We start from the raw sequence: 11,730 nt of genomic DNA on the forward strand, positions 1-11,730 counted from the left end.
ATCTGTCACCAAAAAGTTAAGACCATTAGATAGCATGTTCAGGACAAAAGATACAGCAAACAAAGTTTTGCTGCAGTACCAAGGTCAGCCATTAGAAGGCCCATATTTGACTTTGATCTTTGTGTCTTCCTATGACCTACATTGTACACTGTACCAATGTACCATCACAATCCATCAATAATCATTCTGAAGTCATGGTGACTTAACAAATGTGAGCAACAATAGGAAGTTGGCGCTTTACTATGGAGGATGGCAGCCAGGCTACTGAGGCTCTATTATAGAGTTATATAAAATCAGTGCATGGCCTTACTTTTGGACTCAATGAATTCTTCCCACCTGCAGGTGTTTGTGACAGGTGACATGGAGCCTGCCAAGTTTCGTCAGCAGGTGTTCTCCCTCAGGAAGCAGGCCACTCACAAGATATCCACCGACAACCGCCGCTTCTACATCTGTAGTCTCAACCAGGACATCGTGGTCTACAAGGTCCATATTGTCAGAACATGATGTTGTGTCTCTTGCAAAGAGTAGTAGTAGTAGTGGCAGTAAACTCAGGTTTATCAATACATTGTACAACAACATGACTTGATACATGCCTCGTGGCAGCCATACATGTATGTGATGGCTGAATTGTGAAGCTGTTTACAATCAGTGCATGAGTCAACTAGATAGAGTCCCACGATCTCATACCTTCGCTAAATGATGTTAATCTTTATGACTGACAAAGTTGATTCCTTCTGATTATGCAAATATGATCCTCATTTGTATTATATTTATATTATAATATTGTATTATAATATTGTATTATATAGTTGATCATATTCTCCATCAAAAGACAGCCTTATCTTAACAAACAAACAAAGCCATTCTATCATTTCCTCATAAATTATGCAAATGAGGTCCTTATTTGAATAAGTTTGTTTAATGATGTTCACCTTCACTTAACTTTCAAATACCCCAAGTATGAAATTCCAGGCAGTTAGCATTATGGAATTATAACATTTTCTCATTACTTATGCAAATTAGGTGTTTATTTACATAATCAATATCTGCCTGTGTTTCTCTCGTTCTCAATTACATATGTCACAAGCTTGAATAGTCCTATAATGTAATGCAGCTGATTTATAGAATTTCCCCATTAATTATGCAAATTAGAGTCCAATTTGCATAATTGTCGCATAATTATGTCAAGCGTCACTTGAGCTACCTACATACCAAAAATCACGACGATCCGTCCACCGGTTCTTGAGTTATCCTCTTTTGAATATTTTCAAACAGATAGCCCTGCAGTTCCTGAGCAAGCCGCTAGGAGGCCCAAACTCATGTCACTTCTTCCCCAGCATGAGAGCTACCTACCATCCAAATTTTGTCACCCCAGCATGTCTAGATCATGAGATATCAAAACCAGAAGTTTAGCTGCAGTACCATAACAAGCCACTAGGGGGTCCAAAATCTAATCATTTCCAGGTCTCATTAAGACCTACCCACCTACCAAATATCAAGATCATCCATCTAAGCTTTCTCGAGTTATGCTGTTGACAGACAGATACACAGACACACGACCAGGAAAACATACATGTAACCTTCTTGGCGAAGGTAATAAAAGGGATATGCTTGCCAATTGCCATTATTTTGCACACGTCATTATCATGAGCAAGACATTCTGAAACTGCAGTAAAAATCATAACAAACCATCTTGTGCTGTCCATGCTTCAAAGAATTTAATGATAATCATAATAAGAAGCTGATATTGACTTTTTTCAGGGCCAAACCACTACTGCTCAGTTGTGGCAGTACTTTCTGGACCTACAGGACCCAGATTACCTGACCCACCTGTCCCTGGTGCACAGTCGCTTCTCTACTAACACCTTCCCTAGCTGGGAGAGAGCACACCCACAGAGGTCAGACAACTTAAACACGTATAGTACCCAATTTATACCTAGTTACATACTAGTATACACTATCTGCTGATGTCGCAACAGCTTTATAACCGTGGCGCTTGGATTAGGTAGTCAGACTTGCTCAATCTTTTCTGATGAACGTTCCTGGCAAAGTGACTGTCTCTAACTTGCTGCTGTACAAGAACTGCCCCTAGAATCTTGTGGTCAATTTAGGACTTATATTATTCATAAATACATATTACATTGTACTTAATAACAAGAGGCAGCATCTACAGTTCCTAGTAATATTGTACTTTTAATTGCCTAATGATTTGCCTCATAGCATAACAGCATTTTGTACATTTGAATGAGAATGAGTGAAAGACTGTATAAATTGAACTTGAAACTTGTGCAAATGCACTTAGTGCGCCACTCACATTTTCATGTAAATTGTGTTTTTCACAATTTATTTTGATGATTTGCTGCAAAATGATTCTAAATTCTAAACTGTATGATGGTAAATGTTCTAAACTGTATGGCACATGTTTACATGACATTGTGTACTTCTTCTTCAATAGAAAGATGCTGCCTGTTGATAATATATCAGATTGATTAGAAATTATTATTTGTTTTATCCCTGGGTTCCTCTCATTCACTGTTCCTCATCCAACAATCAGATACCTTGCCCATAATGGGGAGATCAACACGCTGCGTGGGAACGTGAACCTGATGAGAGCACGGGAGGGTGTGATGTCCAGCCTGTCCTTTAAGGACCAACTTAAGGAGCTGTATCCTGTTGTAGAGAAGGATCAGTCTGACTCAGGATGTTTTGACAATGTCCTGGAGTTTTTGGTCAATGCTGGAGGCAGATCATTACCTGAGGTAACTACTCCTACTACTGGTCAACAGCATTTTTCTCAAGTTCACACTTAGATACTACAATGTAGTATTCTTTCTGACATACAGTCATACATTGTATTTGCCTGTTGGATATACATGAAGTTGTCCCTCCAGACCTCATCTTGTATCTTGCTGGATTTTTACAAGACACTTCTGGGGGTATTGCTGATGTTGCTTTAGCATATACATGTAATTACGTTTCTTTATTTGGTTCTTTTTAAAAAGACCAAAATTTCTGGGAACTGGGGACAATATTATTTTAATTTATCAGCAAATTAATTGGTTGAAAACTGTTTGCAAGTCAATTTGAACACAGTCTCTTAATATACGATGGTGTGGTCAAGCTCTGATATTGCTTGACACTTGACACTGTAAGCCTCGTAGACATGCGTACATTTCATCAGTTCAGACTATGTACCAGTCTGAGAGTGTTCTAGCCAGTCTAAAAATTTTTCCTTCATCTTAACATTTTAACATAATGTCATGTCGACTGCTGAAGGCACGAGGCACAGCAATCTTAGGGGCCTCACCCAAAAAAATTGAAATCGTGACCCTTTGAATTGCTATTTCTTGCATTTTGAGGGTCAAATTTACTGGGGACTAATAATTAAGCTCAGGTTAATGACATTCTATTTCCATATCTTTACACACTGATTTTTGTCGGTCAAACATGGAAGAATGGGAAAAATTTTGGCTATCATGAGAGGCAAAATTCTGTCAAGACAGATGCTGGCTAGAACACTGCAGCTGGAAAGTCTTTTTGGCATGGGATGAAAATGGCTGATAGATAGCAACTCCAGACATGATCTGGACCAGTTATGCCCGAACTGACCTGGGATGAATCTGTCCGACTTTTCTAACTGCTCTGTCTTATTTGTTCTCCCTCTTCCAACACTAGGCTGTCATGACAATGGTTCCTGAGGCGTGGCAGAATGATAAATATATGGAGAAAGGCAAGAAAGATTTCTACCAGTGGAGTGCCTGTGCTATGGAGCCCTGGGATGGACCAGGTAGCCATGATGAATTTACCATGTACTACCCTTAGGAGGCTCGACTGTGCTCGACTTGCTTGGTTACTAGTGGAGACTGTTTCACCTCACTGGCTAATCAACTCACCAACATCTCTCTTCTGCAGGGGTTTGAATTGGAGCAGAGACGCATGTTCTATTCTATTACGAGGTTTGATAGACACTTTGAAGTCCCTTTCAAACTGTCCTCACTTTTCTGTTTCCTACAGGACAAAATAAACCATGATGAATTGTCTTTCATCCCGTTCATACCAGACTTTTATTTAACCGTTTTTTATTTAGCCTAGTGTGAACACAAATCAACCTTTAGTTAGTGTTTTTAGGGGTTTGAATCTGATTTTCAAAAACTGCGCGGTGGTTTGGGTTTTTTCCACCGTCTAAAGGCTAACCATTTTTAACGCCATAATTCCAGGTCAACAACCATGCCATGTGTGACCTCCAAGCTTTGATTGTGTTGTATTCAACCTCCTTGGTTGTTTTGAGTTTGTTTCTACTGTTTTTCGATGTTTTTTCTTCATTTTGCGATGGAATCACCATATGCAACCTATATCTATTTTTGGAGAGCAGGAGTCGCAGAAAAAGCTGTTGGGAGGGGGGCTGTATTGAAACAAAAATGTTTAGCTGGAAATTGCTGCCAAGTTGGGGGAGCATGGTTTCTTAGAGATAACGGAGCAGTGCCACAGATAAAGAACCTGAAGACGACAAACTAGAAGGCCAAGGACAACAATCGGAAGAGCGAGGGGAACGGTTATTCAAACTACAATCATGGTCGATTAATTGATTATTCACCAGACAGGATTTTTTACGGTTATGTAGAGTCTGATATGAGGTTTTAGTTAGCGGTTTTAGCCAGGTTTTCCCTCACTAATTATTTAGCGGTTTGAACCAGTTTTTTGAAAGTTTTGTATGAAAGGGGTCTTATTGAGACTTATTGCATGTTGCCTTTGTCTAATGCTGGATACTCAGTGTTCTCAGATGTTCTCAGTCTTACCTTATTTGGAGCAGCTTAATTAGTTTCCAGCCCAATCAGGTCTTGGTTGCTTGGTTGTGACCTACATGTTTACAATGTCATGTTAAGTTTAGTTTCCAGCCTCCTGTTTGAATACCGGGGTTACATCCTATAATATACTAGGAGGCCACACTGTTTGAATACCAGGGCTCCCATAGTATACTTTTAGGGAGTGAGTATGGGAGCCCTGGTATACAAATAGGATGGCATGCAGGCAAAGCCCATCAGACTACCTAGCAAATTTTAAGCGCACCTTTTCTTGATCATTTCATTTGCATTAAAAGCTCATTAATTACATGTAACGTTACATGTGCAATGTACTAGTGTGAAGAGTTCCAGAGCTCTCATTGGCCAAGAGGTGGACTATAGGGGAATTCGAACATCCAAAATATGTCTTTCACACACCCATTCATCAGGTGTATTACATACATATTATATGTACACTGTAGGGCACTTTGAAAGATGAGGATGTGTCTAATTCATGTGGTCAGTTTTGATGAGTGCACTGAAGTTATTGCAAGTCAACCAGTATTATAAACCGTGTGCATCTTCACTTTTATTTTGCTGATTTGTCTTACATGTAACTGAGCTTTGCTCTTCACAATCATCTGAATTTCCCTTATTTTGTGCAATGAAATGTTGCTGTTGTTAACTCTGCTTCTCTGAAACAATACTGACTCAGTCTTGTGTGTCTTCAGAGAATACATGTACAATTGTTGAATGGCATTTTTTGCTGTGTGGAATGAAGCATGACCTTACTTCACTACAAATAAATTTGTAGATAATGGTGTTACTGGTATTATTAGTATTATTATGAGACAATTACATGATTTAGATTTTTTTTACATTGTACATGACATTGTACTTTAATCAGGGCTCAAAATACAATCCTGCATCCTTTTTGCAGACTGAAAAAGAATTTTTTGTGAAGTTTGTTAAATGACACTGTGTAGTGAAGGCTATATACATGTAACTTGTATAATGTAGGTGTCTGAAAAAATATACATTGTAGTTTCATAAGTTCCAGTTCCAGTAGTTCCAGTCAGAAGCTTTGAGGAAGGTGTCTGATAAAGTGAGAATCGAAATGTAAGCACAATCGGTTGTGTAAGAAGGAAATCCCTATATGTATATATATATATATATATATATATATATATATATATATATATATGTATATGTATACACACACACATATATCCTATGTCCTACCATCCTGATGAAATCATTTTCGGATTATCAAATGAGCAATTAAAATTTCTGACAAATTGCAATATCATTGCAGGAAAATTATTTTTAGCCCTGTTTAAGCCGTCCAGGCCATCTTCAAGATTGTGTGGCTGTAATTGATAGAAACTAAACAATTTCCAGTGTGCAGTGAGTCCAGAATTTCTAGGTGCAGTGGGAAAAGGAACAAGATGGTGAATTAACTGATGAATATCAGGCTTAGGTTGGAAGACTTGTGATTTTAACTATCGTATTTTACCTAGAGTTCTTGATTCTGGCATTTTCAGCTCTGTTCACGTTCTCTGATGGGCGGTACATTGGTTCAATCCTGGACCGAAATGGTCTTCGCCCCTCGAGGTACTATGTGACCAAGTCAGGCTATCTCATCATGGCGAGTGAGGTGGGGGTGTTAGACATCCCTCCAGCGGATGTGCTGAGAAAGGTAGGTTAAGTTTTGTAACTAAATTTCCTTCCACCTATACACAGTTACATTATGTACTTTGTTTGAGAATCATTGCCTATATAGAAGAGTTGGTTTCTATACTTATAAGTTAAGGGTGTGCAGCATCAATTGGAGACCAGAAATAAAGTGAGGTGTGCCTGCGCTCCCATAATGGAAGTGTTCAAATCCATACAATTAGGCTACTGTGGACCCATTGTCTGGAACAGTGTACCCACCAGGCACACGCATGGCCCCAACCTGCACCACACAGACTGTGCCAAGTATTACATTTTGTACATAAATGTAGGTGGTAACAGAGAATGCAGCAAATAAAAATCCACATACAACAGTTACTATGTTGAATTTTGTATTTAAACCCAGTACAGGGTCCAGTTCACCTTGCATGTAGGTATAAGAGAAATACCTGCACAGCTCCAAGTTTGACTACATTAATGCACCCAGTATTTCGAGCCCTGTTGAAACAAATTTAAAGATGAATTTTGTGTTGTTGCAGGGCCGCCTGAAGCCTGGCAGGATGCTACTTGTTGACACACAGGTCGGTGAGATTAGTGGAGACACTGAGCTGAAGAGACAGATAGCAGGTGCCAGGCCTCATGGGGAATGGCTAAGCAAGGTGACTGTGATAACATCAAGTAAAGACAATATAAGGACAGGAAAATGAAAAAGGAAAATATTCTAGATAAGGAAATCTGTCTGATATTGCTATTTCCCTGAACATTTTCTTCATTTCACACTTGAAGTATTTAAAATAGCCCCAAAGTAAGCTATATGTTGGCATCTCTTTTCATTTTTGGGTACTATCCATAAATACATACACTGTAGCTAGAACCTGCCTACAATACGAAAGAAGCAACCGTTTTCCATCTGCGGCTTCACACTTTTGCCTCAAAGATATAAGTATGCTACATGTATGAGAAAGGATTACATTCAACATACTACAGTTGTGTGTACATTAAAAAATGTCCATAAAATGTTGCCCTCGACTTGCATTGGATAGTACATGTACATGTACATGTATGTGATAGGGTTGATTTAATTCGCTGTAAGGCCGCACCAATTTTATTTGTTGGTTCTTGGATTTTTTCAGAAACAATACGAAGCGACAGGCCAAAAAAAACACACCAAAAAACAGACCTAGGTATCTTGTGATAGGCCCAAATGCTGCATGTACATGTATGATGCCCAAATGAAATCACTGCTTTGATAAATCGAAAAACTTCAACTGTTGGGGCCAAAATATGACCATTTTGTATCAGGTTGATTCAGGGGCTGAAAGGTTTTTTTTGCAAATCAGAAAAAAATGAAGCTGGCAGATCCAGGAAATGACAGCAAATTTCCAGCAAATGACCTGATTTTATCTTGAATACCTTTTAAGAGAACAAAATACATTTTGATTTGATCATGACTTGTACATTGGATAGTAGAGGAGTTGGAACAAATTATTAGCCTACTGTATGTAGATGTACTCATGAAGAGGAAACAGGAAAACATGCACTACCAGAGAACAGTTTAGCCCCACAGTATGCTCACTACTTAACCTGTTGTAATATACAATGTACAGTACCAATAGAAAATATGGTATTTTTTGAGGGACAATATGACATTCACTTCTGACATTTGAACCCTATTTTCTGTAAGCTTGTGACCTTGGATGACCTCTATAAAGCACAACCAACTGATGAAGTCAACAACAACATCACCCGCTACCCAAATGTGGAGGATGACCGTCGACTCCCCCTTTATGGATACACTATTGAGACCCTCAGCATGCTGGTGCTACCTATGGTCAAAAACAAGTGAGTTGACCCATTTTGTTTGGCAGATATTAATTAGAAGCTAGCTACAATCAAACTTGCCCAAGCGACCATTTTTGCCAACGTGCAATTTTGCACGTACCTTCAAAAAGTATCCCGAGCCCTGTGTACATGTAAATGTGAAATCACTTTGCCATGCCTTTTATGTACTCTATGTTCACTGCTCGACTCATGAGCAGTTTCTGACCCCTATATACAGTTACTGTAAAGTTGACATTGCTGCATTTGACACTTTATATGTTTAAGATTGTGATGCACTTGTAATTCCTGATTTATGTTTATAGTTTCAGGCACTGCTGTACTGTGAACTTAGAACCATTAGTGCTAACAACATTGTGAACATATGTACATTGTATACATTGTACATGTAGTTCTGTGAACACCTACCAGATTTATTTTTCTCAGGCAGTGAAATTTTTGTACCTGAACTTAAAGTGAATTACATTATTTCCTCATGTCTTTCCCCACAGGAAAGAGGCCCTAGGCTCTATGGGTAATGATGCTCCCCTGGCCTGCTTGTCTCAATACAGCCCTCTTGTGTTTGAGTACTTCAAGCAGATGTTTGCTCAAGTCACCAACCCACCCATCGACCCATTCAGGGAGAAAATCGTCATGTCTCTGGTAGGGATCATATTATGATAAGTTAAAAGCATACCCATTGTCATGATTGCCGCCTGAATGTACACTTAAAACAACTAGGGGCGAGTAGGAACATGAAAACCCTTGGCTCCTGGCATGCTGGGAATCGACCCTGTGCCAGATCTGGGCAGGCAGCCATAACCAGTAGGCCAAAAGGTCCGGACCCGTCAGACGAGTCAGTTGGTAGCACTTGAAACACTTTTCTTTTTATGATTTGCCCCCAAATCTGAAGCACATAGAAACACATATGAGGCGGGAGTAGAAAGACAAGCCTGGCTCCCGGAATTCAATTCCACACCAAAGCTGGTCAGCCAGCTCAAAATGCAATGCCCTTAAGTTATAGCTAGGCAAAGAGATCCAGGACCCATCAGATGAGTCGGTTAACAGCACTCTTGAAACCCCACTGTTACACACTCAGTTGTTTGACACCCGTCCTTGTTATAGCTAGTCAAGTCAAGGTTTATTGTAACAGTGATTGTATCAGGTACATCTACATGCACATGTACAATATATGGCAAATAACATGAACTAGAATTCCGAGATTTCATACCTCCATGAAATATGATCTTGATATGTAAATGTAAATTTCTTCTTTAATTGTTCAAATGACCTATGCATTAACATGATATATGCATCGTGATGTATGTTAACTTTTGATTAACTTACAGATGTCCCAAGTATGACATTCTCATCATTCACCATTACGAAATCATAGAATTTTCACATTGATTATGCAAATTAGGTCATCATTTGCATAATTAGTATCTGTTGAAGTTCCGCCTGCCATAGGTTACATAGTATAATGTAAAACACTGTAATTATAGAATTTCCTCATTAATTATGCAAATAAAGTCCTCATTTGCATAATTTACATTTAATTATGTACATCTCTCTCTCAGCCTCCTACACACCAAAAATAATGAAAATATGTTGTTCCTGTCTGGACTTATTGGCTTTTAAACATTTCGCCAGAAAGTGCCATGCAGTTCCAGAACAAGCCGCTAGGGGGCCCAAACTCATATGACTTCTTCCCAAGCACGAGAGCTACCTTCCATCAAAATTTCATGACCCTAGCATGTCCAGATCGCGAGATATCAAAACCGGAAGTTGCGCTGCAGTACCAAGGGAAGCCACTAGGGGGACCAAAATCTCATCGTTTCCAGTTTTCGTCACACCCTACCAACACACCAAGTATGAAACCAATCCATCCAGGCGTTCTTGAGTTATCTTGTTGACCAACAGACAGACGGACGGACGGACGGACGGACGGACGGACAGATAAACGCAACTGAAAATATAACCTCCATGACACATTTCATGGAGGTAATTACTAGTATTAGCAACTACATGTACATGTACATACTATGTATATACTATGTATACTATTTATACTAAGTCTAACATCATTATTATTTGCAATACATGATGTAATGGAATGGTACATTTTACATTCAATTTGTTATAATATGGTTTCTCTTGACATGTATATGAGTGATGCCTGTTATTTGTTACCAGGCCTGTCCCATTGGTCCTGAGTCTAACATCTTGGAGCCAAGTGAGGGTCAGTGCAAACGACTGTTTCTGCAGCACCCCATGTTGACCTTACAGGATCTGGAGATCATCAAGGCCACCAGGGTACATGGCTGGAAGGTGACTTGTGAAACATGTTGATTTCTTGCCTCTTTGTCTCTCAGTCTCAAGTCTTTTCTGGTTTCTCAGTTTCAAGTTAAAAAAAAACAAGAGTCTGTAGGACACAGATCTATATGAAGTAATAATTGTGTTTGTGGTTCGTCAAAGATAATGTTAACGATGCTCTGATTTACATTGTTCATATCTAAAAATCCGTTAATCCCTTTTGGGGCTTCTCTTTCAAACTCTGAAACAAAATCAGCTGCTGCTATACACAAGACACTCAAACTGGGAGATCAGGTACATGTATAAGCACACCTAAGATATGCATGGAGGAATGTTAGACAGGCCTGTTTAACAGCCTAGGGACTGTTCCAAACCTCAAAAGTAGGGGTGTAATTTACCTCTAAAAACTGCTACGGTGTAAAAACATACCAAAAAGACTAGAGTTCCCCGATCTCGCCAAATGATGTTAATATTTATGACTGACAATTTGTAGATTATTCCCCCTGATTGTGCAAATAGGATCCTCATTTCCATGAATTATATCAATTTATCATATTCTCAACCAAAAGACAGTCTTATATTAACAAACAATGCCTTTCTAGCATTTCCTCATAAATTATGCAAATGAGGTCCTGAATACATTATGTTTAATGATGTTCAACTTCACTGAACTTTCAAATACCACAAGTATGAAATTCAAGGCAGTTATCATTACATGATTATAAAATTTTCTCATTAATTATGCAAATTAAGTCCTCATTTATATAATCAATATCTGCGTTTCGTTCTCAATTACCAATGTCACAAGCTTCAATAGTCCTTTGCATAAAGTGAAAAAGCACCTGATTGTCAAATATGACAAACCAATGAATGACTGAAGCAAGCTCAAGACTCTAGAGTTATTTAAACTTAAAGTACAAGTCACTGAATTGTGAATCAATGTACAGTTCTTTAAAAAAACCCACAAAAATATACACTATTGCACATTATAAAGTTGAAATACAGAAACATTAAGAAGAATACATAAAACACAACATAGTACTTAGTACTGGCTACACCACAACGGTCAAAAGTATGAGTAAGTATGTACGTACAAATATTCCCAAATAACTTCAACTCTTACAAATATCCATGACAGTAT

At 38.7% G+C, this 11,730-nt stretch overlaps 1 pseudogene; it reads left to right on the forward strand.

Annotated features, from left to right (window-relative positions):
* LOC109471236 overlaps positions 1-11,730 on the forward strand; it is a 49,823-nt pseudogene that overhangs the window by 24,166 nt on the left and 13,927 nt on the right.

Source organism: Branchiostoma belcheri, unplaced genomic scaffold (assembly GCF_001625305.1).
Source record: "Branchiostoma belcheri isolate BF01 breed outbred unplaced genomic scaffold, Haploidv18h27 scaffold241, whole genome shotgun sequence".
NCBI lineage: Eukaryota > Metazoa > Chordata > Leptocardii > Amphioxiformes > Branchiostomatidae > Branchiostoma > Branchiostoma belcheri.